This window comes from Ascaphus truei, chromosome 2 (genome assembly GCF_040206685.1).
Source record: "Ascaphus truei isolate aAscTru1 chromosome 2, aAscTru1.hap1, whole genome shotgun sequence".
Taxonomy (NCBI): Eukaryota; Metazoa; Chordata; class Amphibia; order Anura; family Ascaphidae; genus Ascaphus; species Ascaphus truei.
The window spans coordinates 306,563,641-306,591,459 of NC_134484.1; positions in this window are offsets into that span (position 1 = coordinate 306,563,641).

The window sequence follows — 27,819 nt, forward strand, 5'->3', positions numbered from 1 at the left end:
TCAGTCACCCAAGTGTCAGTCAGTTACACACCCAAGTGTCAGTCAGTCAGTCACCCACCCAATTGTCAGTCAGTCAGTCACCCACCCAAGTGTCAGACAGTCAGTCAGTCACCCAAGTGTCAGTCAGTCACCCAAGTGTCAGTCAGTCAGTCACCCAAGTGTCAGTCAGTCACCCAAGTGTTATTCTGTCAGTCACCCAAGTGTCAGTCAGTCACCAAAGTGTCCGTCAGTCACCCAAGTGTCAGTTAGTCAGTCACCCAAGTGTCAGTCAGTCAATCACCCACCCAAGTGTCAGTGAGTCACCCACCCAAGTGTCAGTCAGTCACCCACCCACCCAAGTGTCAGTCAGTCACCCACCCAAGTGTCAGTCAGTCGCCCCAGTGTCAGTCAGTCAGTCACCCAAGTGTCAGTCAGTCAGTCAGTCACCCAAGTGTCAGTCAGTCAGTCACCCAAGTGTCAGTCACCCAAGTGTCATTCAGTCACTCACCCAGGTATCAGTCAGTCACCCAAGTATCAGTCAGTCAGTCACCCACCCAGGTTCCAGTCACCCACCAAAGTGTCAGTCACCCACCCAAGTGTGAGACAGTCAGTCAGTCAGTCACCCAAGTGTCAGTCAGTCACCCAAGTGTCAGTCAGTCAGTCACCCAAGTGTCAGTCAGTCAGTCACCCAAGTGTCAGTCAGTCACCCAAGTGTCTGTCAGTCACCCAAGTGTCAGTCAGTCACCCACCCAAGAGTCAGTCAGTCAGTCACCCAAGTGTCAGTCAGTCAGTCACCCAAGTGTCAGTCAGTCACCCAAGTCTCAGTCTGTCAGTCACCCAAGTGTCAGTCAGTCAGTCACCCAAGTGTCAGTCAGTCACCCAAGTGTCAGTCAGTCACCCAAGTGTCCGTCAGTCACCCAAGTGTCCGTCAGTCACCCAAGTGTCAGTCAGTCACCCACCCAAGTGTCAGTCAGTCACCGAAGTGTCAGTTAGTTAGTCACCCAAGTGTCAGTCAGTCAGTCACCCAAGTGTCCGTCAGTCAGTCACCCAAGTGTCAGTCAGTCAGTCACCCAAGTGTCAGTGAGTCACCTACCCAAGTGTCAGTGAGTCACCCACCCAAATGTCAGTGAGTCACCCACCCAAGTGTCAGTCAGTCACCCAAGTGTCAGTCAGTCACCCACCCAAGGGTCAGTCAGTCACCCACCCAAATGTCAGTGAGTCACCTAAACAAGTGTCAGTGAGTCACCCACCCAAGTGTCAGAGAGTCACCCACCCAAGTGTCAGTCAGTCAGTCACCCAAAAGTCAGTCAGTCAGTCACCCAAGTGTCAGTCAGTCAGTCACCCACCCAAAGGTCAGTCAGTCACCCACCCAAGTGTCAGTGAGTCACCCACCCAAATGTCAGTGAGTCACCCACACAAGTGTCAGTCAGTCAGTCACCCAAGTGTCCGTCAGTCAGTCACCCAAGTGTCAGTCAGTCACCCAAGTGTCAGTCAGTCACCCACCCAAGAGTCAGTCAGTCAGTCACCCAAGTGTCAGTCAGTCAGTCACCGAAGTGTCAGTTAGTCAGTCACCCAAGTGTCAGTCAGTCAGTCACCCACCCAAGTGTCAGTGAGTCACCCACCCAAGGGTCAGTGAGTCACCCACCCAAGTGTCAGTCAGTCAGTCACCCAAGTGTCAGTCAGTCACCCAAGTGTCAGTCACCCATCAAAATGTCAGTCAGTCACCCTCCCATGTGTCAGTCAGTCACCCTCCCAAGTGTCAGTCAGTCAGTCACCCAAGTGTCAGTTAGTCAGTCACCCAAGTTTAAGTCAGTCAGTCACCCAAGTGTCAGTCAGTCAATCACCCACCCAAGTGTCAGTGAGTCACCATCCCAAGTGTCAGTCAGTCACCACCCAAGTGTCAGTCAGTCACCCACCCAAGTGTCAGTCAGTCAGTCACCCAAGTGTCAGTCTGTCAGTCACCCAAGTGTCAGTCAGTCACCCAAGTGTCAGTCAGTCACCCAAGTGTCATTCAGTCACCCAAGTGTCCGTCAGTCACCCAAGTGTCAGTCAGTCACCCACCCAAGTGTCAGTCAGTCACCGAAGTGTCAGTTAGTTAGTCACCCAAGTGTCAGTCAGTCAGTCACCCAAGTGTCAGTCAGTCAGTCACCCAAGTGTCAGTCAGTCAGTCACCCAAGTGTCAGTGAGTCACCTACCCAAGTGTCAGTTAGTCAGTCACCCAAGTGTCCGTCAGTCAGTCACTCAAGTGTCAGTCAGTCAGTCAGTCACCCAAGTGTCAGTGAGTCACCGACCAAGTGTCAGTGAGTCACCCACCCAAATGTCAGTGAGTCACCCACACAAGTGTCAGTCAGTCAGTCACCCAAGTGTCCATCAGTCAGTCACCCAAGTGTCAGTCAGTCACCCACACAAGGGTCAGTAAGTCACCCACCCAAATGTCAGTGAGTCACCTAAACAAGTGTCAGTGAGTCACCCACCCAAGTGTCAGAGAGTCACCCACCCAAGTGTCAGTGAGTCACCCACCCAAGTGTCAGTCAGTCAGTCAGTCACTCAAGTGTCAGTCAGTCAGTCACCCACCCAAGTGTCAGACAGTCAGTCAGTCAGTCACCCAAGTGTCAGTCAGTCACCCAAGTGTCAGTCAGTCAGTCACCCAAGTGTCAGTCAGTCACCCACCCAAGAGTCAGTCAGTCAGTCACCCAAGTGTCAGTCAGTCAGTCAGTCACCCAAGTGTCAGTTAGTCAGTCACCCAAGTGTCAGTCAGTCACCCAAGTGTCAGTCTGTCAGTCACCCAAGTGTCAATCAGTCAGTCACCCACCCAAGTGTCAGTGAGTCACCCACCCAAGTGTCAGTCAGTCAGTCAGTCACTCAAGTGTCAGTCAGTCAGTCACCCACCCAAGTGTCAGTCAGTCAGTCACACACCCAAGTGTCAGTCAGTCACCCAAGTGTCAGTCAGTCAGTCACCCAAGTGTCAGTCAGTCACCCACCCAAGAGACAGTCAGTTAGTCACCCAAGTGTCAGTCAGTCAGTCAGTCACCCAAGTGTCAGTCTGTCAGTCACCCAAGTGTCAGTCAGTCAGTCACCCACCCAAGTGTCAGTGAGTCACCCACCCAAGTGTCAGTGAGTCACCCACCCAAGTGTCAGTCAGTCAGTCACTCAAGTGTCAGTCAGTCAGTCACCCACCCAAGTGTCAGTCAGTCAGTCACCCAAGTGTCAGACAGTCAGTCACCCAAGTGTCAGTCAGTCACCCAAGTGTCAGTCAGTCAGTCAGTCACCCAAGTGTTAGTCAGTCACCCAAGTGTCAGTCACCCAAGTGTCCGTCAGTCACCCAAGTGTCAGTAAGTCACCCACCCAAGTGTCAGTCAGATCACCCAAGTGTCAGTCACCCATCAAAATGTCAGTCAGTCACCCTCCCATGTGTCAGTCAGTCACCCTCCCAAGTGTCAGTCAGTCAGTCACCCAAGTGTCAGTTAGTCAGTCACCCAAGTTTCAGTCAGTGAGTCACCCACCCAAGGGTCAGTCAGTCACCCACCCAAGTGTCAGTGAGTCACCCATCCAAATGTCAGTGAGTCACCCACACAAGTGTCAGTCAGTCAGTCACCCAAGTGTCAGTCAGTCACCAGAGTGTCAGTCAGTCACCCAAGTGTCAGTCAGTCAGTCACTCAAGTGTCAGTCACCCAAGTGTCAGTCAGTCACCCAAGTGTCAGTCAGTCACCCAAGTGTCAGTCAGTCAGTCACCCAAGTGTCAGTCTGTCAGTCACCAAAGTGTCAGTCAGTCAGTCACCCAAGTGTCAGTCAGTCACCCAAGTGTCAGTCAGTCACCCAAGTGTCCGTCAGTCACCCAAGTGTCAGTCAGTTACACACCCAAGTGTCAGTCAGTCACCGAAGTGTCAGTTAGTCAGTCACCCAAGTGTCAGTCAGTCAGTCACCCACCCAATTGTCAGTCAGTCAGTCACCCACCCAATTGTCAGTCAGTCAGTCACCCACCCAAGTGTCAGACAGTCAGTCAGTCACCCAAGTGTCAGTCAGTCACCCAAGTGTCAGTCAGTCAGTCACCCAAGTGTCAGTCAGTCACCCAAGTGTTAGTCTGTCAGTCACCCAAGTGTCAGTCAGTCACCCAAGTGTCCGTCAGTCACCCAAGTGTCAGTTAGTCAGTCACCCAAGATTCAGTCAGTCAGTCACCCAAGTGTCAGTCAGTCAATCACCCACCCAAGTGTCAGTGAGTCACCCACCCAAGTGTCAGTCAGTCACCCACCCACCCAAGTGTCAGTCAGTCGCCCCAGTGTCAGTCAGTCAGTCACCCAAGTGTCAGTCAGTCAGTCAGTCACCCAAGTGTCAGTCACTCACCCAAGTGTCAGTCTGTCAGTCACACAAGTGTCAGTCAGTCAGTCAGTCACCCAAGTGTCAGTCAGTCAGTCACCCAAGTGTCAGTCACCCAAGTGTCATTCAGTCACTCACCCAGGTATCAGTCAGTCACCCAAGTATCAGTCAGTCAGTCACCCACCCAGGTTCCAGTCACCCACCAAAGTGTCAGTCACCCACCCAAGTGTGAGACAGTCAGTCAGTCAGTCACCCAAGTGTCAGTCAGTCACCCAAGTGTCAGTCAGTCAGTCACCCAAGTGTCAGTCAGTCAGTCACCCAAGTGTCAGTCAGTCACCCAAGTGTCTGTCAGTCACCCAAGTGTCAGTCAGTCACCCACCCAAGAGTCAGTCAGTCAGTCACCCAAGTGTCAGTCAGTCAGTCACCCAAGTGTCAGTCAGTCACCCAAGTCTCAGTCTGTCAGTCACCCAAGTGTCAGTCAGTCAGTCACCCAAGTGTCAGTCAGTCACCCAAGTGTCAGTCAGTCACCCAAGTGTCCGTCAGTCACCCAAGTGTCCGTCAGTCACCCAAGTGTCAGTCAGTCACCCACCCAAGTGTCAGTCAGTCACCGAAGTGTCAGTTAGTTAGTCACCCAAGTGTCAGTCAGTCAGTCACCCAAGTGTCCGTCAGTCAGTCACCCAAGTGTCAGTCAGTCAGTCACCCAAGTGTCAGTGAGTCACCTACCCAAGTGTCAGTGAGTCACCCACCCAAATGTCAGTGAGTCACCCACCCAAGTGTCAGTCAGTCACCCAAGTGTCAGTCAGTCACCCACCCAAGGGTCAGTCAGTCACCCACCCAAATGTCAGTGAGTCACCTAAACAAGTGTCAGTGAGTCACCCACCCAAGTGTCAGAGAGTCACCCACCCAAGTGTCAGTCAGTCAGTCACCCAAAAGTCAGTCAGTCAGTCACCCAAGTGTCAGTCAGTCAGTCACCCACCCAAAGGTCAGTCAGTCACCCACCCAAGTGTCAGTGAGTCACCCACCCAAATGTCAGTGAGTCACCCACACAAGTGTCAGTCAGTCAGTCACCCAAGTGTCCGTCAGTCAGTCACCCAAGTGTCAGTCAGTCACCCAAGTGTCAGTCAGTCACCCACCCAAGAGTCAGTCAGTCAGTCACCCAAGTGTCAGTCAGTCAGTCACCGAAGTGTCAGTTAGTCAGTCACCCAAGTGTCAGTCAGTCAGTCACCCACCCAAGTGTCAGTGAGTCACCCACCCAAGGGTCAGTGAGTCACCCACCCAAGTGTCAGTCAGTCAGTCACCCAAGTGTCAGTCAGTCACCCAAGTGTCAGTCACCCAAGTGTCAGTCAGTCAGTCACCCAAGTGTCAGTCACCCATCAAAATGTCAGTCAGTCACCCTCCCATGTGTCAGTCAGTCACCCTCCCAAGTGTCAGTCAGTCAGTCACCCAAGTGTCAGTTAGTCAGTCACCCAAGTTTAAGTCAGTCAGTCACCCAAGTGTCAGTCAGTCAATCACCCACCCAAGTGTCAGTGAGTCACCATCCCAAGTGTCAGTCAGTCACCACCCAAGTGTCAGTCAGTCACCCACCCAAGTGTCAGTCAGTCAGTCACCCAAGTGTCAGTCTGTCAGTCACCCAAGTGTCAGTCAGTCACCCAAGTGTCAGTCAGTCACCCAAGTGTCATTCAGTCACCCAAGTGTCCGTCAGTCACCCAAGTGTCAGTCAGTCACCCACCCAAGTGTCAGTCAGTCACCGAAGTGTCAGTTAGTTAGTCACCCAAGTGTCAGTCAGTCAGTCATCCAAGTGTCAGTCAGTCAGTCACCCAAGTGTCAGTCAGTCAGTCACCCAAGTGTCAGTGAGTCACCTACCCAAGTGTCAGTCAGTCAGTCACCCAAGTGTCCGTCAGTCAGTCACTCAAGTGTCAGTCAGTCAGTCAGTCACCCAAGTGTCAGTGAGTCACCGACCCAAGTGTCAGTGAGTCACCCACCCAAATGTCAGTGAGTCACCCACACAAGTGTCAGTCAGTCAGTCACCCAAGTGTCCATCAGTCAGTCACCCAAGTGTCAGTCAGTCACCCACACAAGGGTCAGTAAGTCACCCACCCAAATGTCAGTGAGTCACCTAAACAAGTGTCAGTGAGTCACCCACCCAAGTGTCAGAGAGTAACCCACCCAAGTGTCAGTCAGTCAGTCACCCAAGTGTCAGTCAGTCAGTCACCCATCCAAGTGTCAGTGAGTCACCCACCCAAGTGTCAGTGAGTCACCCACCCAAGTGTCAGTCAGTCAGTCACCCACCCAAGTGTCAGACAGTCAGTCAGTCAGTCACCCAAGTGTCAGTCAGTCACCCAAGTGTCAGTCAGTCAGTCAGTCACCCAAGTGTCAGTCAGTCACCCACCCAAGAGTCAGTCAGTCAGTCAGTCACCCAAGTGTCAGTCAGTCAGTCAGTCACCCAAGTGTCAGTTAGTCAGTCACCCAAGTGTCAGTCAGTCACCCAAGTGTCAGTCTGTCAGTCACCCAAGTGTCAGTCAGTCAGTCACCCAAGTGTCAGTCTGTCAGTCACCCAAGTGTCAGTCAGTCACCCAAGTGTCCGTCAGTCACCCAAGTGTCAGTCAGTCACCCACCCAAGTGTCAGTGAGTCACCATCCCAAGTGTCAGTCAGTCACCACCCAAGTGTCAGTCAGTCAACCACCCAAGTGTCAGTCAGTCAGTCAGTCACCCAAGTGTCAGTCTGTCAGTCACCCAAGTGTCAGTCAGTCACCCAAGTGTCCGTCAGTCACCCAAGTGTCAGTCAGTCACCCACCCAAGTGTCAGTCAGTCACCGAAGTGTCAGTTAGTTAGTCACCCAAGTGTCAGTCAGTCAGTCACCCAAGTGTCCATCAGTCAGTCACCCAAGTGTCAGTCAGTCAGTCACCCAAGTGTCAGTGAGTCACCTACCCAAGTGTCAGTGAGTCACCCACCCAAATGTCAGTGAGTCACCCACACAAGTGTCAGTCAGTCAGTCACCCAAGTGTCAGTCAGTCACCCACCCAAGGGTCAGTCAGTCACCCACCCAAATGTCAGTGAGTCACCTAAACAAGTGTCAGTGAGTCACCCACCCAAGTGTCAGAGAGTCACCCACCCAAGTGTCAGTCAGTCAGTCACCCAAGTGTCAGTCAGTCAGTCACCCACCCAAAGGTCAGTCAGTCACCCACCCAAGTGTCAGTGAGTCACCCACCCAAATGTCAGTGAGTCACCCACACAAGTGTCAGTCAGTCAGTCACCCAAGTGTCCGTCAGTCAGTCACCCAAGTGTCAGTCAGTCACCCAAGTGTCAGTCAGTCACCCACCCAAGAGTCAGTCAGTCAGTCACCCAAGTGTCAGTCAGTCAGTCACCGAAGTGTCAGTTAGTCAGTCACCCAAGTGTCAGTCAATCAGTCACCCACCCAAGTGTCAGTGAGTCACCCACCCAAGGGTCAGTGAGTCACCCACCCAAGTGTCAGTCAGTCAGTCAGTCACCCAAGTGTCAGTCAGTCAGTCACCCAAGTGTCAGTCAGTCACCCAAGTGTCAGTCAGTCAGTCACCCAAGTGTCAGTCACCCATCAAAATGTCAGTCAGTCACCCTCCCATGTGTCAGTCAGTCACCCTCCCAAGTGTCAGTCAGTCAGTCACCCAAGTGTCAGTTAGTCAGTCACCCAAGTTTCAGTCAGTCAGTCACCCAAGTGTCAGTCAGTCAATCACCCACCCAAGTGTCAGTGAGTCACCATCCCAAGTGTCAGTCAGTCACCACCCAAGTGTCAGTCAGTCACCCACCCAAGTGTCAGTGAGTCACCCACACAAGTGTCAGTCAGTCAGTCACCCAAGTGTCAGTCAGTCAGTCACCCAAATGTCATTCAGTCACCCAAGTGTCAGTCTGTCAGTCACCCAAGTGTCAGTCAGTCACCCAAGTGTCCGTCAGTCACCCAAGTGTCAGTCAGTCACCGAAGTGTCAGTTAGTTAGTCACCCAAGTGTCAGTCAGTCAGTCACCCAAGTGTCAGTCAGTCAGTCACCCAAGTGTCAGTCAGTCAGTCAGTCACCCAAGTGTCAGTCAGTCAGTCACCCAAGTGTCCGTCAGTCAGTCACCCAAGTATCAGTCAGTCAGTCACCCAAGTGTCAGTGAGTCACCTACCCAAGTGTCAGTGAGTCACCCACCCAAATGTCAGTGAGTCACCCACACAAGTGTCAGTCAGTCAGTCACCCAAGTGTCCATCAGTCAGTCACCCAAGTGTCAGTCAGTCACCCACCCAAGGGTCAGTCAGTCACCCAACCAAATGTCAGTGAGTCACCTAAACAAGTGTCAGTGAGTCACCCACCCAAGTGTCAGAGAGTAACCCACCCAAGTGTCAGTCAGTCAGTCACCCAAGTGTCAGTCAGTGAGTCACCCACCCAAGGGTCAGTCAGTCACCCACCCAAGTGTCAGTGAGTCACCCACCCAAATGTCAGTGAGTCACCCACCCAAATGTCAGTGAGTCACCCACACAAGTGTCAGTCAGTCACCCAAGTGTCAGTCAGTAAGTCACCCAAGTGTCAGTCACCCAAGTGTCAGTCACCCAAGTGTCAGTCAGTCCCCCAAGTGTCAGTCTGTCAGTCACCCAAGTGTCAGTCTGTCAGTCACCCAAGTGTCAGTCAGTCAGTCACCCAAGTGTCAGTCAGTCACCCAAGTGTCAGTCAGTCACCCAAGTGTCCGTCAGTCACCCAAGTGTCAGTCAGTTACACACCCAAGTGTCAGTCAGTCACCGAAGTGTCAGTTAGTCAGTCACCCAAGTGTCAGTCAGTCAGTCACCCACCCAAGTGTCAGTGAGTCACCCACCCAAGGGTCAGTGAGTCACCCACCCAAGTGTCAGTCAGTCAGTCACCCAAGTGTCAGTCAGTCACCCACCCAAGGGTCAGTCAGTCACCCACCCAAATGTCAGTGAGTCACCTAAACAAGTGTCAGTGAGTCACCCACCCAAGTGTCAGAGAGTCACCCACCCAAGTGTCAGTCAGTCAGTCACCCAAGTGTCAGTCAGTCAGTCACCCAAGTGTCAGTCAGTGAGTCACCCACCCAAGGGTCAGTCAGTCACCCACCCAAGTGTCAGTGAGTCACCCACCCAAATGTCAGTGAGTCACCCACACAAGTGTCAGTCAGTCAGTCACCCAAGTGTCCGTCAGTCACCCAAGTGTCAGTCAGTCACCCAAGTGTCAGTCAGTCACCCACCCAAGAGTCAGTCAGTCAGTCACCCAAGTGTCAGTCAGTCAGTCACCCAAGTGTCAGTCACCCAAGTGTCAGTCAGTCACCCAAATGTCAGTCAGTCACCCAAGTGTCAGTCTGTCTGTCACCCAAGTGTCAGTCAGTCAGTCACCCAAGTGTCAGTCAGTCACCCAAGTGTCCGTCAGTCACCCAAGTGTCAGTCAGTCACCCACCCAAGAGTCAGTCAGTCAGTCACCCAAGTGTCAGTCAGTCAGTCACCCACCCAAGTGTCAGTGAGTCACCCACCCAAATGTCAGTGAGTCACCCACACAAGTGTCAGTCAGTCACCCAAGTGTCAGTCAGTAAGTCACCCAAGTGTCAGTCATCCAAGTGTCAGTCACCCAAGTGTCAGTCAGTCCCCCAAGTGTCAGTCTGTCAGTCACCCAAGTGTCAGTCTGTCAGTCACCCAAGTGTCAGTCAGTCAGTCACCCAAGTGTCAGTCAGTCACCCAAGTGTCAGTCAGTCACCCAAGTGTCCGTCAGTCACCCAAGTGTCAGTCAGTTACACACCCAAGTGTCAGTCAGTCACCGAAGTGTCAGTTAGTCAGTCACCCAAGTGTCAGTCAGTCAGTCACCCACCCAAGTGTCAGTGAGTCACCCACCCAAGGGTCAGTGAGTCACCCACCCAAGTGTCAGTCAGTCAGTCACCCAAGTGTCAGTCAGTCACCCACCCAAGGGTCAGTCAGTCACCCACCCAAATGTCAGTGAGTCACCTAAACAAGTGTCAGTGAGTCACCCACCCAAGTGTCAGAGAGTCACCCACCCAAGTGTCAGTCAGTCAGTCACCCAAGTGTCAGTCAGTCAGTCACCCAAGTGTCAGTCAGTGAGTCACCCACCCAAGGGTCAGTCAGTCACCCACCCAAGTGTCAGTGAGTCACCCACCCAAATGTCAGTGAGTCACCCACACAAGTGTCAGTCAGTCAGTCACCCAAGTGTCCGTCAGTCACCCAAGTGTCAGTCAGTCACCCAAGTGTCAGTCAGTCACCCACCCAAGAGTCAGTCAGTCAGTCACCCAAGTGTCAGTCAGTCAGTCACCCAAGTGTCAGTCACCCAAGTGTCAGTCAGTCACCCAAATGTCAGTCAGTCACCCAAGTGTCAGTCTGTCAGTCACCCAAGTGTCAGTCAGTCAGTCACCCAAGTGTCAGTCAGTCACCCAAGTGTCAGTCAGTCACCCAAGTGTCCGTCAGTCACCCAAGTGTCAGTCAGTCAGTCACCCAAGTGTCAGTCAGTCAGTCAGCCAAGTGTCAGTCAGTCACCCACCCAAGAGTCAGTCAGTCAGTCACCCAAGTGTCAGTCAGTCAGTCACCCTACCAAGTGTCAGTCAGTCAGTCACCCAAGTGTCAGTCTGTCAGTCACCCAAGTGTCAGTCAGTCACCCAAGTGTCAGTCAGTCACCCAAGTGTCATTCAGTCACCCAAGTGTCCGTCAGTCACCCAAGTGTCAGTCAGTCACCCACCCAAGTGTCAGTCAGTCACCGAAGTGTCAGTTAGTTAGTCACCCAAGTGTCAGTCAGTCAGTCACCCAAGTGTCAGTCAGTCAGTCACCCAAGTGTCAGTCAGTCAGTCACCCAAGTGTCAGTGAGTCACCTACCCAAGTGTCAGTCAGTCAGTCACCCAAGTGTCCGTCAGTCAGTCACTCAAGTGTCAGTCAGTCAGTCAGTCACCCAAGTGTCAGTGAGTCACCGACCCAAGTGTCAGTGAGTCACCCACCCAAATGTCAGTGAGTCACCCACACAAGTGTCAGTCAGTCAGTCACCCAAGTGTCCATCAGTCAGTCACCCAAGTGTCAGTCAGTCACCCACACAAGGGTCAGTAAGTCACCCACCCAAATGTCAGTGAGTCACCTAAACAAGTGTCAGTGAGTCACCCACCCAAGTGTCAGAGAGTAACCCCCCCAAGTGTCAGTCAGTCAGTCACCCAAGTGTCAGTCAGTCAGTCACCCACCCAAGTGTCAGTGAGTCACCCACCCAAGTGTCAGTGAGTCACCCACCCAAGTGTCAGTCAGTCAGTCAGTCACTCAAGTGTCAGTCAGTCACCCAAGTGTCCGTCAGTCACCCAAGTGTCAGTCAGTCACCCACCCAAGTGTCAGTGAGTCACCATCCCAAGTGTCAGTCAGTCACCACCCAAGTGTCAGTCAGTCAACCACCCAAGTGTCAGTCAGTCAGTCAGTCACCCAAGTGTCAGTCTGTCAGTCACCCAAGTGTCAGTCAGTCACCCAAGTGTCCGTCAGTCACCCAAGTGTCAGTCAGTCACCCACCCAAGTGTCAGTCAGTCACCGAAGTGTCAGTTAGTTAGTCACCCAAGTGTCAGTCAGTCAGTCACCCAAGTGTCCATCAGTCAGTCACCCAAGTGTCAGTCAGTCAGTCACCCAAGTGTCAGTGAGTCACCTACCCAAGTGTCAGTGAGTCACCCACCCAAATGTCAGTGAGTCACCCACACAAGTGTCAGTCAGTCAGTCACCCAAGTGTCAGTCAGTCACCCACCCAAGGGTCAGTCAGTCACCCACCCAAATGTCAGTGAGTCACCTAAACAAGTGTCAGTGAGTCACCCACCCAAGTGTCAGAGAGTCACCCACCCAAGTGTCAGTCAGTCAGTCACCCAAGTGTCAGTCAGTCAGTCACCCAAGTGTCAGTCAGTCAGTCACCCACCCAAAGGTCAGTCAGTCACCCACCCAAGTGTCAGTGAGTCACCCACCCAAATGTCAGTGAGTCACCCACACAAGTGTCAGTCAGTCAGTCACCCAAGTGTCCGTCAGTCAGTCACCCAAGTGTCAGTCAGTCACCCAAGTGTCAGTCAGTCACCCACCCAAGAGTCAGTCAGTCAGTCACCCAAGTGTCAGTCAGTCAGTCACCGAAGTGTCAGTTAGTCAGTCACCCAAGTGTCAGTCAATCAGTCACCCACCCAAGTGTCAGTCAGTCAGTCACCCAAGTGTCAGTCAGTCAGTCACCCAAGTGTCAGTCAGTGAGTCACCCACCCAAGGGTCAGTCAGTCACCCACCCAAGTGTCAGTGAGTCACCCACCCAAATGTCAGTGAGTCACCCACACAAGTGTCAGTCAGTCAGTCACCCAAGTGTCCGTCAGTCACCCAAGTGTCAGTCAGTCACCCAAGTGTCAGTCAGTCACCCACCCAAGAGTCAGTCAGTCAGTCACCCAAGTGTCAGTCAGTCAGTCACCCAAGTGTCAGTCACCCAAGTGTCAGTCAGTCACCCAAATGTCAGTCAGTCACCCAAGTGTCAGTCTGTCTGTCACCCAAGTGTCAGTCAGTCAGTCACCCAAGTGTCAGTCAGTCACCCAAGTGTCCGTCAGTCACCCAAGTGTCAGTCAGTCACCCACCCAAGAGTCAGTCAGTCAGTCACCCAAGTGTCAGTCAGTCAGTCACCCACCCAAGTGTCAGTGAGTCACCCACCCAAATGTCAGTGAGTCACCCACACAAGTGTCAGTCAGTCACCCAAGTGTCAGTCAGTAAGTCACCCAAGTGTCAGTCATCCAAGTGTCAGTCACCCAAGTGTCAGTCAGTCCCCCAAGTGTCAGTCTGTCAGTCACCCAAGTGTCAGTCTGTCAGTCACCCAAGTGTCAGTCAGTCAGTCACCCAAGTGTCAGTCAGTCACCCAAGTGTCAGTCAGTCACCCAAGTGTCCGTCAGTCACCCAAGTGTCAGTCAGTTACACACCCAAGTGTCAGTCAGTCACCGAAGTGTCAGTTAGTCAGTCACCCAAGTGTCAGTCAGTCAGTCACCCACCCAAGTGTCAGTGAGTCACCCACCCAAGGGTCAGTGAGTCACCCACCCAAGTGTCAGTCAGTCAGTCACCCAAGTGTCAGTCAGTCACCCACCCAAGGGTCAGTCAGTCACCCACCCAAATGTCAGTGAGTCACCTAAACAAGTGTCAGTGAGTCACCCACCCAAGTGTCAGAGAGTCACCCACCCAAGTGTCAGTCAGTCAGTCACCCAAGTGTCAGTCAGTCAGTCACCCAAGTGTCAGTCAGTGAGTCACCCACCCAAGGGTCAGTCAGTCACCCACCCAAGTGTCAGTGAGTCACCCACCCAAATGTCAGTGAGTCACCCACACAAGTGTCAGTCAGTCAGTCACCCAAGTGTCCGTCAGTCACCCAAGTGTCAGTCAGTCACCCAAGTGTCAGTCAGTCACCCACCCAAGAGTCAGTCAGTCAGTCACCCAAGTGTCAGTCAGTCAGTCACCCAAGTGTCAGTCACCCAAGTGTCAGTCAGTCACCCAAATGTCAGTCAGTCACCCAAGTGTCAGTCTGTCAGTCACCCAAGTGTCAGTCAGTCAGTCACCCAAGTGTCAGTCAGTCACCCAAGTGTCAGTCAGTCACCCAAGTGTCCGTCAGTCACCCAAGTGTCAGTCAGTCAGTCACCCAAGTGTCAGTCAGTCAGTCAGCCAAGTGTCAGTCAGTCACCCACCCAAGAGTCAGTCAGTCAGTCACCCAAGTGTCAGTCAGTCAGTCACCCTACCAAGTGTCAGTCAGTCAGTCACCCAAGTGTCAGTCTGTCAGTCACCCAAGTGTCAGTCAGTCACCCAAGTGTCAGTCAGTCACCCAAGTGTCATTCAGTCACCCAAGTGTCCGTCAGTCACCCAAGTGTCAGTCAGTCACCCACCCAAGTGTCAGTCAGTCACCGAAGTGTCAGTTAGTTAGTCACCCAAGTGTCAGTCAGTCAGTCACCCAAGTGTCAGTCAGTCAGTCACCCAAGTGTCAGTCAGTCAGTCACCCAAGTGTCAGTGAGTCACCTACCCAAGTGTCAGTCAGTCAGTCACCCAAGTGTCCGTCAGTCAGTCACTCAAGTGTCAGTCAGTCAGTCAGTCACCCAAGTGTCAGTGAGTCACCGACCCAAGTGTCAGTGAGTCACCCACCCAAATGTCAGTGAGTCACCCACACAAGTGTCAGTCAGTCAGTCACCCAAGTGTCCATCAGTCAGTCACCCAAGTGTCAGTCAGTCACCCACACAAGGGTCAGTAAGTCACCCACCCAAATGTCAGTGAGTCACCTAAACAAGTGTCAGTGAGTCACCCACCCAAGTGTCAGAGAGTAACCCCCCCAAGTGTCAGTCAGTCAGTCACCCAAGTGTCAGTCAGTCAGTCACCCACCCAAGTGTCAGTGAGTCACCCACCCAAGTGTCAGTGAGTCACCCACCCAAGTGTCAGTCAGTCAGTCAGTCACTCAAGTGTCAGTCAGTCACCCAAGTGTCCGTCAGTCACCCAAGTGTCAGTCAGTCACCCACCCAAGTGTCAGTGAGTCACCATCCCAAGTGTCAGTCAGTCACCACCCAAGTGTCAGTCAGTCAACCACCCAAGTGTCAGTCAGTCAGTCAGTCACCCAAGTGTCAGTCTGTCAGTCACCCAAGTGTCAGTCAGTCACCCAAGTGTCCGTCAGTCACCCAAGTGTCAGTCAGTCACCCACCCAAGTGTCAGTCAGTCACCGAAGTGTCAGTTAGTTAGTCACCCAAGTGTCAGTCAGTCAGTCACCCAAGTGTCCATCAGTCAGTCACCCAAGTGTCAGTCAGTCAGTCACCCAAGTGTCAGTGAGTCACCTACCCAAGTGTCAGTGAGTCACCCACCCAAATGTCAGTGAGTCACCCACACAAGTGTCAGTCAGTCAGTCACCCAAGTGTCAGTCAGTCACCCACCCAAGGGTCAGTCAGTCACCCACCCAAATGTCAGTGAGTCACCTAAACAAGTGTCAGTGAGTCACCCACCCAAGTGTCAGAGAGTCACCCACCCAAGTGTCAGTCAGTCAGTCACCCAAGTGTCAGTCAGTCAGTCACCCAAGTGTCAGTCAGTCAGTCACCCACCCAAAGGTCAGTCAGTCACCCACCCAAGTGTCAGTGAGTCACCCACCCAAATGTCAGTGAGTCACCCACACAAGTGTCAGTCAGTCAGTCACCCAAGTGTCCGTCAGTCAGTCACCCAAGTGTCAGTCAGTCACCCAAGTGTCAGTCAGTCACCCACCCAAGAGTCAGTCAGTCAGTCACCCAAGTGTCAGTCAGTCAGTCACCGAAGTGTCAGTTAGTCAGTCACCCAAGTGTCAGTCAATCAGTCACCCACCCAAGTGTCAGTGAGTCACCCACCCAAGGGTCAGTGAGTCACCCACCCAAGTGTCAGTCAGTCAGTCAGTCACCCAAGTGTCAGTCAGTCAGTCACCCAAGTGTCAGTCAGTCACCCAAGTGTCAGTCAGTCAGTCACCCAAGTGTCAGTCACCCATCAAAATGTCAGTCAGTCACCCTCCCATGTGTCAGTCAGTCACCCTCCCAAGTGTCAGTCAGTCAGTCACCCAAGTGTCAGTTAGTCAGTCACCCAAGTTTCAGTCAGTCAGTCACCCAAGTGTCAGTCAGTCAATCACCCACCCAAGTGTCAGTGAGTCACCATCCCAAGTGTCAGTCAGTCACCACCCAAGTGTCAGTCAGTCACCCACCCAAGTGTCAGTGAGTCACCCACAGAAGTGTCAGTCAGTCAGTCACCCAAGTGTCAGTCAGTCAGTCACCCAAATGTCATTCAGTCACCCAAGTGTCAGTCTGTCAGTCACCCAAGTGTCAGTCAGTCACCCAAGTGTCCGTCAGTCACCCAAGTGTCAGTCAGTCACCCACCCAAGTGTCAGTCAGTCACCGAAGTGTCAGTTAGTTAGTCACCCAAGTGTCAGTCAGTCAGTCACCCAAGTGTCAGTCAGTCAGTCACCCAAGTGTCAGTCAGTCAGTCAGTCACCCAAGTGTCAGTCAGTCAGTCACCCAAGTGTCCGTCAGTCAGTCACCCAAGTATCAGTCAGTCAGTCACCCAAGTGTCAGTGAGTCACCTACCCAAGTGTCAGTGAGTCACCCACCCAAATGTCAGTGAGTCACCCACACAAGTGTCAGTCAGTCAGTCACCCAAGTGTCCATCAGTCAGTCACCCAAGTGTCAGTCAGTCACCCACCCAAGGGTCAGTCAGTCACCCAACCAAATGTCAGTGAGTCACCTAAACAAGTGTCAGTGAGTCACCCACCCAAGTGTCAGAGAGTAACCCACCCAAGTGTCAGTCAGTCAGTCACCCAAGTGTCAGTCAGTGAGTCACCCACCCAAGGGTCAGTCAGTCACCCACCCAAGTGTCAGTGAGTCACCCACCCAAATGTCAGTGAGTCACCCACCCAAATGTCAGTGAGTCACCCACACAAGTGTCAGTCAGTCACCCAAGTGTCAGTCAGTAAGTCACCCAAGTGTCAGTCACCCAAGTGTCAGTCAGTCCCCCAAGTGTCAGTCTGTCAGTCACCCAAGTGTCAGTCTGTCAGTCACCCAAGTGTCAGTCAGTCAGTCACCCAAGTGTCAGTCAGTCACCCAAGTGTCAGTCAGTCACCCAAGTGTCCGTCAGTCACCCAAGTGTCAGTCAGTTACACACCCAAGTGTCAGTCAGTCACCGAAGTGTCAGTTAGTCAGTCACCCAAGTGTCAGTCAGTCAGTCACCCACCCAAGTGTCAGTGAGTCACCCACCCAAGGGTCAGTGAGTCACCCACCCAAGTGTCAGTCAGTCAGTCACCCAAGTGTCAGTCAGTCACCCACCCAAGGGTCAGTCAGTCACCCACCCAAATGTCAGTGAGTCACCTAAACAAGTGTCAGTGAGTCACCCACCCAAGTGTCAGAGAGTCACCCACCCAAGTGTCAGTCAGTCAGTCACCCAAGTGTCAGTCAGTCAGTCACCCAAGTGTCAGTCAGTGAGTCACCCACCCAAGGGTCAGTCAGTCACCCACCCAAGTGTCAGTGAGTCACCCACCCAAATGTCAGTGAGTCACCCACACAAGTGTCAGTCAGTCAGTCACCCAAGTGTCCGTCAGTCACCCAAGTGTCAGTCAGTCACCCAAGTGTCAGTCAGTCACCCACCCAAGAGTCAGTCAGTCAGTCACCCAAGTGTCAGTCAGTCAGTCACCCAAGTGTCAATCACCCAAGTGTCAGTCAGTCACCCAAATGTCAGTCAGTCACCCAAGTGTCAGTCTGTCAGTCACCCAAGTGTCAGTCAGTCAGTCACCCAAGTGTCAGTCAGTCACCCAAGTGTCAGTCAGTCACCCAAGTGTCCGTCAGTCACCCAAGTGTCAGTCAGTCAGTCACCCAAGTGTCAGTCAGTCACCCAAGTGTCAGTCAGTCAGTCAGCCAAGTGTCAGTCAGTCACCCACCCAAGAGTCAGTCAGTCAGTCACCCAAGTGTCAGTCAGTCAGTCACCCTACCAAGTGTCAGTCAGTCAGTCACCCAAGTGTCAGTCTGTCAGTCACCCAAGTGTCAGTCAGTCACCCAAGTGTCAGTCAGTCACCCAAGTGTCATTCAGTCACCCAAGTGTCCGTCAGTCACCCAAGTGTCAGTCAGTCACCCACCCAAGTGTCAGTCAGTCACCGAAGTGTCAGTTAGTTAGTCACCCAAGTGTCAGTCAGTCAGTCACCCAAGTGTCAGTCAGTCAGTCACCCAAGTGTCAGTCAGTCAGTCACCCAAGTGTCAGTGAGTCACCTACCCAAGTGTCAGTCAGTCAGTCACCCAAGTGTCCGTCAGTCAGTCACTCAAGTGTCAGTCAGTCAGTCAGTCACCCAAGTGTCAGTGAGTCACCGACCCAAGTGTCAGTGAGTCACCCACCCAAATGTCAGTGAGTCACCCACACAAGTGTCAGTCAGTCAGTCACCCAAGTGTCCATCAGTCAGTCACCCAAGTGTCAGTCAGTCACCCACACAAGGGTCAGTAAGTCACCCACCCAAATGTCAGTGAGTCACCTAAACAAGTGTCAGTGAGTCACCCACCCAAGTGTCAGAGAGTAACCCCCCCAAGTGTCAGTCAGTCAGTCACCCAAGTGTCAGTCAGTCAGTCACCCACCCAAGTGTCAGTGAGTCACCCACCCAAGTGTCAGTGAGTCACCCACCCAAGTGTCAGTCAGTCAGTCAGTCACTCAAGTGTCAGTCAGTCACCCACCCAAGTGTCAGACAGTCAGTCAGTCAGTCACCCAAGTGTCAGTCAGTCACCCAAGTGTCAGTCAGTCAGTCACCCAAGTGTCAGTCAGTCACCCACCCAAGAGTCAGTCAGTCAGTCACCCAAGTGTCAGTCAGTCAGTCAGTCACCCAAGTGTCAGTTAGTCAGTCACCCAAGTGTCAGTCAGTCACCCAAGTGTCAGTCTGTCAGTCACCCAAGTGTCAGTCAGTCAGTCACCCAAGTGTCAGTCTGTCAGTCACCCAAGTGTCAGTCAGTCACCCAAGTGTCCGTCAGTCACCCAAGTGTCAGTCAGTCACCCACCCAAGTGTCAGTGAGTCACCATCCCAAGTGTCAGTCAGTCACCACCCAAGTGTCAGTCAGTCAACCACCCAAGTGTCAGTCAGTCAGTCAGTCACCCAAGTGTCAGTCTGTCAGTCACCCAAGTGTCAGTCAGTCAGTCACCCAAGTGTCCATCAGTCAGTCACCCAAGTGTCAGTCAGTCACCCACACAAGGGTCAGTAAGTCACCCACCCAAATGTCAGTGAGTCACCTAAACAAGTGTCAGTGAGTCACCCACCCAAGTGTCAGAGAGTAACCCCCCCAAGTGTCAGTCAGTCAGTCACCCAAGTGTCAGTCAGTCAGTCACCCACCCAAGTGTCAGTGAGTCACCCACCCAAGTGTCAGTGAGTCACCCACCCAAGTGTCAGTCAGTCAGTCAGTCACTCAAGTGTCAGTCAGTCACCCACCCAAGTGTCAGACAGTCAGTCAGTCAGTCACCCAAGTGTCAGTCAGTCACCCAAGTGTCAGTCAGTCAGTCACCCAAGTGTCAGTCAGTCACCCACCCAAGAGTCAGTCAGTCAGTCACCCAAGTGTCAGTCAGTCAGTCAGTCACCCAAGTGTCAGTTAGTCAGTCACCCAAGTGTCAGTCAGTCACCCAAGTGTCAGTCTGTCAGTCACCCAAGTGTCAGTCAGTCAGTCACCCAAGTGTCAGTCTGTCAGTCACCCAAGTGTCAGTCAGTCACCCAAGTGTCCGTCAGTCACCCAAGTGTCAGTCAGTCACCCACCCAAGTGTCAGTGAGTCACCATCCCAAGTGTCAGTCAGTCACCACCCAAGTGTCAGTCAGTCAACCACCCAAGTGTCAGTCAGTCAGTCAGTCACCCAAGTGTCAGTCTGTCAGTCACCCAAGTGTCAGTCAGTCACCCAAGTGTCCGTCAGTCACCCAAGTGTCAGTCAGTCACCCACCCAAGTGTCAGTCAGTCACCGAAGTGTCAGTTAGTTAGTCACCCAAGTGTCAGTCAGTCAGTCACCCAAGTGTCCATCAGTCAGTCACCCAAGTGTCAGTCAGTCAGTCACCCAAGTGTCAGTGAGTCACCTACCCAAGTGTCAGTGAGTCACCCACCCAAATGTCAGTGAGTCACCCACACAAGTGTCAGTCAGTCAGTCACCCAAGTGTCAGTCAGTCACCCACCCAAGGGTCAGTCAGTCACCCACCCAAATGTCAGTGAGTCACCTAAACAAGTGTCAGTGAGTCACCCACCCAAGTGTCAGAGAGTCACCCACCCAAGTGTCAGTCAGTCAGTCACCCAAGTGTCAGTCAGTCAGTCACCCAAGTGTCAGTCAGTCAGTCACCCACCCAAAGGTCAGTCAGTCACCCACCCAAGTGTCAGTGAGTCACCCACCCAAATGTCAGTGAGTCACCCACACAAGTGTCAGTCAGTCAGTCACCCAAGTGTCCGTCAGTCAGTCACCCAAGTGTCAGTCAGTCACCCAAGTGTCAGTCAGTCACCCACCCAAGAGTCAGTCAGTCAGTCACCCAAGTGTCAGTCAGTCAGTCACCGAAGTGTCAGTTAGTCAGTCACCCAAGTGTCAGTCAGTCAGTCACCCACCCAAGTGTCAGTGAGTCACCCACCCAAGGGTCAGTGAGTCACCCACCCAAGTGTCAGTCAGTCAGTCAGTCACCCAAGTGTCAGTCAGTCAGTCACCCAAGTGTCAGTCAGTCACCCAAGTGTCAGTCAGTCAGTCACCCAAGTGTCAGTCACCCATCAAAATGTCAGTCAGTCACCCTCCCATGTGTCAGTCAGTCACCCTCCCAAGTGTCAGTCAGTCAGTCACCCAAGTGTCAGTTAGTCAGTCACCCAAGTTTCAGTCAGTCAGTCACCCAAGTGTCAGTCAGTCAATCACCCACCCAAGTGTCAGTGAGTCACCATCCCAAGTGTCAGTCAGTCACCACCCAAGTGTCAGTCAGTCACCCACCCAAGTGTCAGTGAGTCACCCACACAAGTGTCAGTCAGTCAGTCACCCAAGTGTCAGTCAGTCAGTCACCCAAATGTCAGTCAGTCACCCAAGTGTCAGTCTGTCAGTCACCCAAGTGTCAGTCAGTCACCCAAGTGTCTGTCAGTCACCCAAGTGTCAGTCAGTCACCCACCCAAGTGTCAGTCAGTCACCGAAGTGTCAGTCAGTCAGTCACCCAAGTGTCAGTCAGTCAGTCACCCAAGTGTCAGTCAGTCAGTCAGTCACCCAAGTGTCAGTCAGTCAGTCACCCAAGTGTCCGTCAGTCAGTCACCCAAGTATCAGTCAGTCAGTCACCCAAGTGTCAGTGAGTCACCTACCCAAGTGTCAGTGAGTCACCCACCCAAATGTCAGTGAGTCACCCACACAAGTGTCAGTCAGTCAGTCACCCAAGTGTCCATCAGTCAGTCACCCAAGTGTCAGTCAGTCACCCACCCAAGGGTCAGTCAGTCACCCAACCAAATGTCAGTGAGTCACCTAAACAAGTGTCAGTGAGTCACCCACCCAAGTGTCAGAGAGTAACCCACCCAAGTGTCAGTCAGTCAGTCACCCAAGTGTCAGTCAGTGAGTCACCCACCCAAGGGTCAGTCAGTCACCCACCCAAGTGTCAGTGAGTCACCCACCCAAATGTCAGTGAGTCACCCACCCAAATGTCAGTGAGTCACCCACACAAGTGTCAGTCAGTCACCCAAGTGTCAGTCAGTCAATCACCCACCCAAGTGTCAGTGAGTCACCATCCCAAGTGTCAGTCAGTCACCACCCAAGTGTCAGTCAGTCACCCACCCAAGTGTCAGTCAGTCAGTCACCCAAGTGTCAGTCTGTCAGTCACCCAAGTGTCAGTCAGTCACCCAAGTGTCAGTCAGTCACCCAAGTGTCATTCAGTCACCCAAGTGTCCGTCAGTCACCCAAGTGTCAGTCAGTCACCCACCCAAGTGTCAGTCAGTCACCGAAGTGTCAGTTAGTTAGTCACCCAAGTGTCAGTCAGTCAGTCATCCAAGTGTCAGTCAGTCAGTCACCCAAGTGTCAGTCAGTCAGTCACCCAAGTGTCAGTGAGTCACCTACCCAAGTGTCAGTCAGTCAGTCACCCAAGTGTCCGTCAGTCAGTCACTCAAGTGTCAGTCAGTCAGTCAGTCACCCAAGTGTCAGTGAGTCACCGACCCAAGTGTCAGTGAGTCACCCACCCAAATGTCAGTGAGTCACCCACACAAGTGTCAGTCAGTCAGTCACCCAAGTGTCCATCAGTCAGTCACCCAAGTGTCAGTCAGTCACCCACACAAGGGTCAGTAAGTCACCCACCCAAATGTCAGTGAGTCACCTAAACAAGTGTCAGTGAGTCACCCACCCAAGTGTCAGAGAGTAACCCACCCAAGTGTCAGTCAGTCAGTCACCCAAGTGTCAGTCAGTCAGTCACCCACCCAAGTGTCAGTGAGTCACCCACCCAAGTGTCAGTGAGTCACCCACCCAAGTGTCAGTCAGTCAGTCACCCACCCAAGTGTCAGACAGTCAGTCAGTCAGTCACCCAAGTGTCAGTCACCCATCAAAATGTCAGTCAGTCACCCTCCCATGTGTCAGTCAGTCACCCTCCCAAGTGTCAGTCAGTCAGTCACCCAAGTGTCAGTTAGTCAGTCACCCAAGTTTCAGTCAGTCAGTCACCCAAGTGTCAGTCAGTCAATCACCCACCCAAGTGTCAGTGAGTCACCATCCCAAGTGTCAGTCAGTCACCACCCAAGTGTCAGTCAGTCACCCACCCAAGTGTCAGTGAGTCACCCACACAAGTGTCAGTCAGTCAGTCACCCAAGTGTCAGTCAGTCAGTCACCCAAATGTCAGTCAGTCACCCAAGTGTCAGTCTGTCAGTCACCCAAGTGTCAGTCAGTCACCCAAGTGTCTGTCAGTCACCCAAGTGTCAGTCAGTCACCCACCCAAGTGTCAGTCAGTCACCGAAGTGTCAGTCAGTCAGTCACCCAAGTGTCAGTCAGTCAGTCACCCAAGTGTCAGTCAGTCAGTCAGTCACCCAAGTGTCAGTCAGTCAGTCACCCAAGTGTCCGTCAGTCAGTCACCCAAGTATCAGTCAGTCAGTCACCCAAGTGTCAGTGAGTCACCTACCCAAGTGTCAGTGAGTCACCCACCCAAATGTCAGTGAGTCACCCACACAAGTGTCAGTCAGTCAGTCACCCAAGTGTCCATCAGTCAGTCACCCAAGTGTCAGTCAGTCACCCACCCAAGGGTCAGTCAGTCACCCAACCAAATGTCAGTGAGTCACCTAAACAAGTGTCAGTGAGTCACCCACCCAAGTGTCAGAGAGTAACCCACCCAAGTGTCAGTCAGTCAGTCACCCAAGTGTCAGTCAGTGAGTCACCCACCCAAGGGTCAGTCAGTCACCCACCCAAGTGTCAGTGAGTCACCCACCCAAATGTCAGTGAGTCACCCACCCAAATGTCAGTGAGTCACCCACACAAGTGTCAGTCAGTCACCCAAGTGTCAGTCAGTCAATCACCCACCCAAGTGTCAGTGAGTCACCATCCCAAGTGTCAGTCAGTCACCACCCAAGTGTCAGTCAGTCACCCACCCAAGTGTCAGTCAGTCAGTCACCCAAGTGTCAGTCTGTCAGTCACCCAAGTGTCAGTCAGTCACCCAAGTGTCAGTCAGTCACCCAAGTGTCATTCAGTCACCCAAGTGTCCGTCAGTCACCCAAGTGTCAGTCAGTCACCCACCCAAGTGTCAGTCAGTCACCGAAGTGTCAGTTAGTTAGTCACCCAAGTGTCAGTCAGTCAGTCATCCAAGTGTCAGTCAGTCAGTCACCCAAGTGTCAGTCAGTCAGTCACCCAAGTGTCAGTGAGTCACCTACCCAAGTGTCAGTCAGTCAGTCACCCAAGTGTCCGTCAGTCAGTCACTCAAGTGTCAGTCAGTCAGTCAGTCACCCAAGTGTCAGTGAGTCACCGACCCAAGTGTCAGTGAGTCACCCACCCAAATGTCAGTGAGTCACCCACACAAGTGTCAGTCAGTCAGTCACCCAAGTGTCCATCAGTCAGTCACCCAAGTGTCAGTCAGTCACCCACACAAGGGTCACTAAGTCACCCACCCAAATGTCAGTGAGTCACCTAAACAAGTGTCAGTGAGTCACCCACCCAAGTGTCAGAGAGTAACCCACCCAAGTGTCAGTCAGTCAGTCACCCAAGTGTCAGTCAGTCAGTCACCCACCCAAGTGTCAGTGAGTCACCCACCCAAGTGTCAGTCAGTCAGTCACCCAAGTGTCAGTCAGTGAGTCACCCACCCAAGGGTCAGTCAGTCACCCACCCAAGTGTCAGTGAGTCACCCACCCAAATGTCAGTGAGTCACCCACCCAAATGTCAGTGAGTCACCCACACAAGTGTCAGTCAGTCACCCAAGTGTCAGTCAGTCAATCACCCACCCAAGTGTCAGTGAGTCACCATCCCAAGTGTCAGTCAGTCACCACCCAAGTGTCAGTCAGTCACCCACCCAAGTGTCAGTCAGTCAGTCACCCAAGTGTCAGTCTGTCAGTCACCCAAGTGTCAGTCAGTCACCCAAGTGTCAGTCAGTCACCCAAGTGTCATTCAGTCACCCAAGTGTCCGTCAGTCACCCAAGTGTCAGTCAGTCACCCACCCAAGTGTCAGTCAGTCACCGAAGTGTCAGTTAGTTAGTCACCCAAGTGTCAGTCAGTCAGTCATCCAAGTGTCAGTCAGTCAGTCACCCAAGTGTCAGTCAGTCAGTCACCCAAGTGTCAGTGAGTCACCTACCCAAGTGTCAGTCAGTCAGTCACCCAAGTGTCCGTCAGTCAGTCACTCAAGTGTCAGTCAGTCAGTCAGTCACCCAAGTGTCAGTGAGTCACCGACCCAAGTGTCAGTGAGTCACCCACCCAAATGTCAGTGAGTCACCCACACAAGTGTCAGTCAGTCAGTCACCCAAGTGTCCATCAGTCAGTCACCCAAGTGTCAGTCAGTCACCCACACAAGGGTCACTAAGTCACCCACCCAAATGTCAGTGAGTCACCTAAACAAGTGTCAGTGAGTCACCCACCCAAGTGTCAGAGAGTAACCCACCCAAGTGTCAGTCAGTCAGTCACCCAAGTGTCAGTCAGTCAGTCACCCACCCAAGTGTCAGTGAGTCACCCACCCAAGTGTCAGTGAGTCACCCACCCAAGTGTCAGTCAGTCAGTCACCCACCCAAGTGTCAGACAGTCAGTCAGTCAGTCACCCAAGTGTCAGTCAGTCACCCAAGTGTCAGTCAGTCAGTCACCCAAGTGTCAGTCAGTCACCCACCCAAGAGTCAGTCAGTCAGTCACCCAAGTGTCAGTCAGTCAGTCAGTCACCCAAGTGTCAGTTAGTCAGTCACCCAAGTGTCAGTCAGTCACCCAAGTGTCAGTCTGTCAGTCACCCAAGTGTCAGTCAGTCAGTCAGTCACCCAAGTGTCAGTCTGTCAGTCACCCAAGTGTCAGTCAGTCACCCAAGTGTCCGTCAGTCACCCAAGTGTCAGTCAGTCACCCACCCAAGTGTCAGTGAGTCACCATCCCAAGTGTCAGTCAGTCACCACCCAAGTGTCAGTCAGTCAACCACCCAAGTGTCAGTCAGTCAGTCAGTCACCCAAGTGTCAGTCTGTCAGTCACCCAAGTGTCAGTCAGTCACCCAAGTGTCCGTCAGTCACCCAAGTGTCAGTCAGTCACCCACCCAAGTGTCAGTCAGTCACCGAAGTGTCAGTTAGTTAGTCACCCAAGTGTCAGTCAGTCAGTCACCCAAGTGTCCATCAGTCAGTCACCCAAGTGTCAGTCAGTCAGTCACCCAAGTGTCAGTGAGTCACCTACCCAAGTGTCAGTGAGTCACCCACCCAAATGTCAGTGAGTCACCCACACAAGTGTCAGTCAGTCAGTCACCCAAGTGTCAGTCAGTCACCCACCCAAGGGTCAGTCAGTCACCCACCCAAATGTCAGTGAGTCACCTAAACAAGTGTCAGTGAGTCACCCACCCAAGTGTCAGAGAGTCACCCACCCAAGTGTCAGTCAGTCAGTCACCCAAGTGTCAGTCAGTCAGTCACCCAAGTGTCAGTCAGTCAGTCACCCACCCAAAGGTCAGTCAGTCACCCACCCAAGTGTCAGTGAGTCACCCACCCAAATGTCAGTGAGTCACCCACACAAGTGTCAGTCAGTCAGTCACCCAAGTGTCCGTCAGTCAGTCACCCAAGTGTCAGTCAGTCACCCAAGTGTCAGTCAGTCACCCACCCAAGAGTCAGTCAGTCAGTCACCCAAGTGTCAGTCAGTCAGTCACCGAAGTGTCAGTTAGTCAGTCACCCAAGTGTCAGTCAATCAGTCACCCACCCAAGTGTCAGTGAGTCACCCACCCAAGGGTCAGTGAGTCACCCACCCAAGTGTCAGTCAGTCAGTCAGTCACCCAAGTGTCAGTCAGTCAGTCACCCAAGTGTCAGTCAGTCACCCAAGTGTCAGTCAGTCAGTCACCCAAGTGTCAGTCACCCATCAAAATGTCAGTCAGTCACCCTCCCATGTGTCAGTCAGTCACCCTCCCAAGTGTCAGTCAGTCAGTCACCCAAGTGTCAGTTAGTCAGTCACCCAAGTTTCAGTCAGTCAGTCACCCAAGTGTCAGTCAGTCAATCACCCACCCAAGTGTCAGTGAGTCACCATCCCAAGTGTCAGTCAGTCACCACCCAAGTGTCAGTCAGTCACCCACCCAAGTGTCAGTGAGTCACCCACACAAGTGTCAGTCAGTCAGTCACCCAAGTGTCAGTCAGTCAGTCACCCAAATGTCATTCAGTCACCCAAGTGTCAGTCTGTCAGTCACCCAAGTGTCAGTCAGTCACCCAAGTGTCCGTCAGTCACCCAAGTGTCAGTCAGTCACCCACCCAAGTGTCAGTCAGTCACCGAAGTGTCAGTTAGTTAGTCACCCAAGTGTCAGTCAGTCAGTCACCCAAGTGTCAGTCAGTCAGTCACCCAAGTGTCAGTCAGTCAGTCACCCAAGTGTCAGTCAGTCAGTCACCCAAGTGTCCGTCAGTCAGTCACCCAAGTATCAGTCAGTCAGTCACCCAAGTGTCAGTGAGTCACCTACCCAAGTGTCAGTGAGTCACCCACCCAAATGTCAGTGAGTCACCCACACAAGTGTCAGTCAGTCAGTCACCCAAGTGTCCATCAGTCAGTCACCCAAGTGTCAGTCAGTCACCCACCCAAGGGTCAGTCAGTCACCCAACCAAATGTCAGTGAGTCACCTAAACAAGTGTCAGTGAGTCACCCACCCAAGTGTCAGAGAGTAACCCACCCAAGTGTCAGTCAGTCAGTCACCCAAGTGTCAGTCAGTGAGTCACCCACCCAAGGGTCAGTCAGTCACCCACCCAAGTGTCAGTGAGTCACCCACCCAAATGTCAGTGAGTCACCCACCCAAATGTCAGTGAGTCACCCACACAAGTGTCAGTCAGTCACCCAAGTGTCAGTCAGTAAGTCACCCAAGTGTCAGTCACCCAAGTGTCAGTCACCCAAGTGTCAGTCAGTCCCCCAAGTGTCAGTCTGTCAGTCACCCAAGTGTCAGTCTGTCAGTCACCCAAGTGTCAGTCAGTCAGTCACCCAAGTGTCAGTCAGTCACCCAAGTGTCAGTCAGTCACCCAAGTGTCAGTCAGTCACCCAAGTGTCAGTCAGTTACACACCCAAGTGTCAGTCAGTCACCGAAGTGTCAGTTAGTCAGTCACCCAAGTGTCAGTCAGTCAGTCACCCACCCAAGTGTCAGTGAGTCACCCACCCAAGGGTCAGTGAGTCACCCACCCAAGTGTCAGTCAGTCAGTCACCCAAGTGTCAGTCAGTCACCCACCCAAGGGTCAGTCAGTCACCCACCCAAATGTCAGTGAGTCACCTAAACAAGTGTCAGTGAGTCACCCACCCAAGTGTCAGAGAGTCACCCACCCAAGTGTCAGTCAGTCAGTCACCCAAGTGTCAGTCAGTCAGTCACCCAAGAGTCAGTCAGTGAGTCACCCACCCAAGGGTCAGTCAGTCACCCACCCAAGTGTCAGTGAGTCACCCACCCAAATGTCAGTGAGTCACCCACACAAGTGTCAGTCAGTCAGTCACC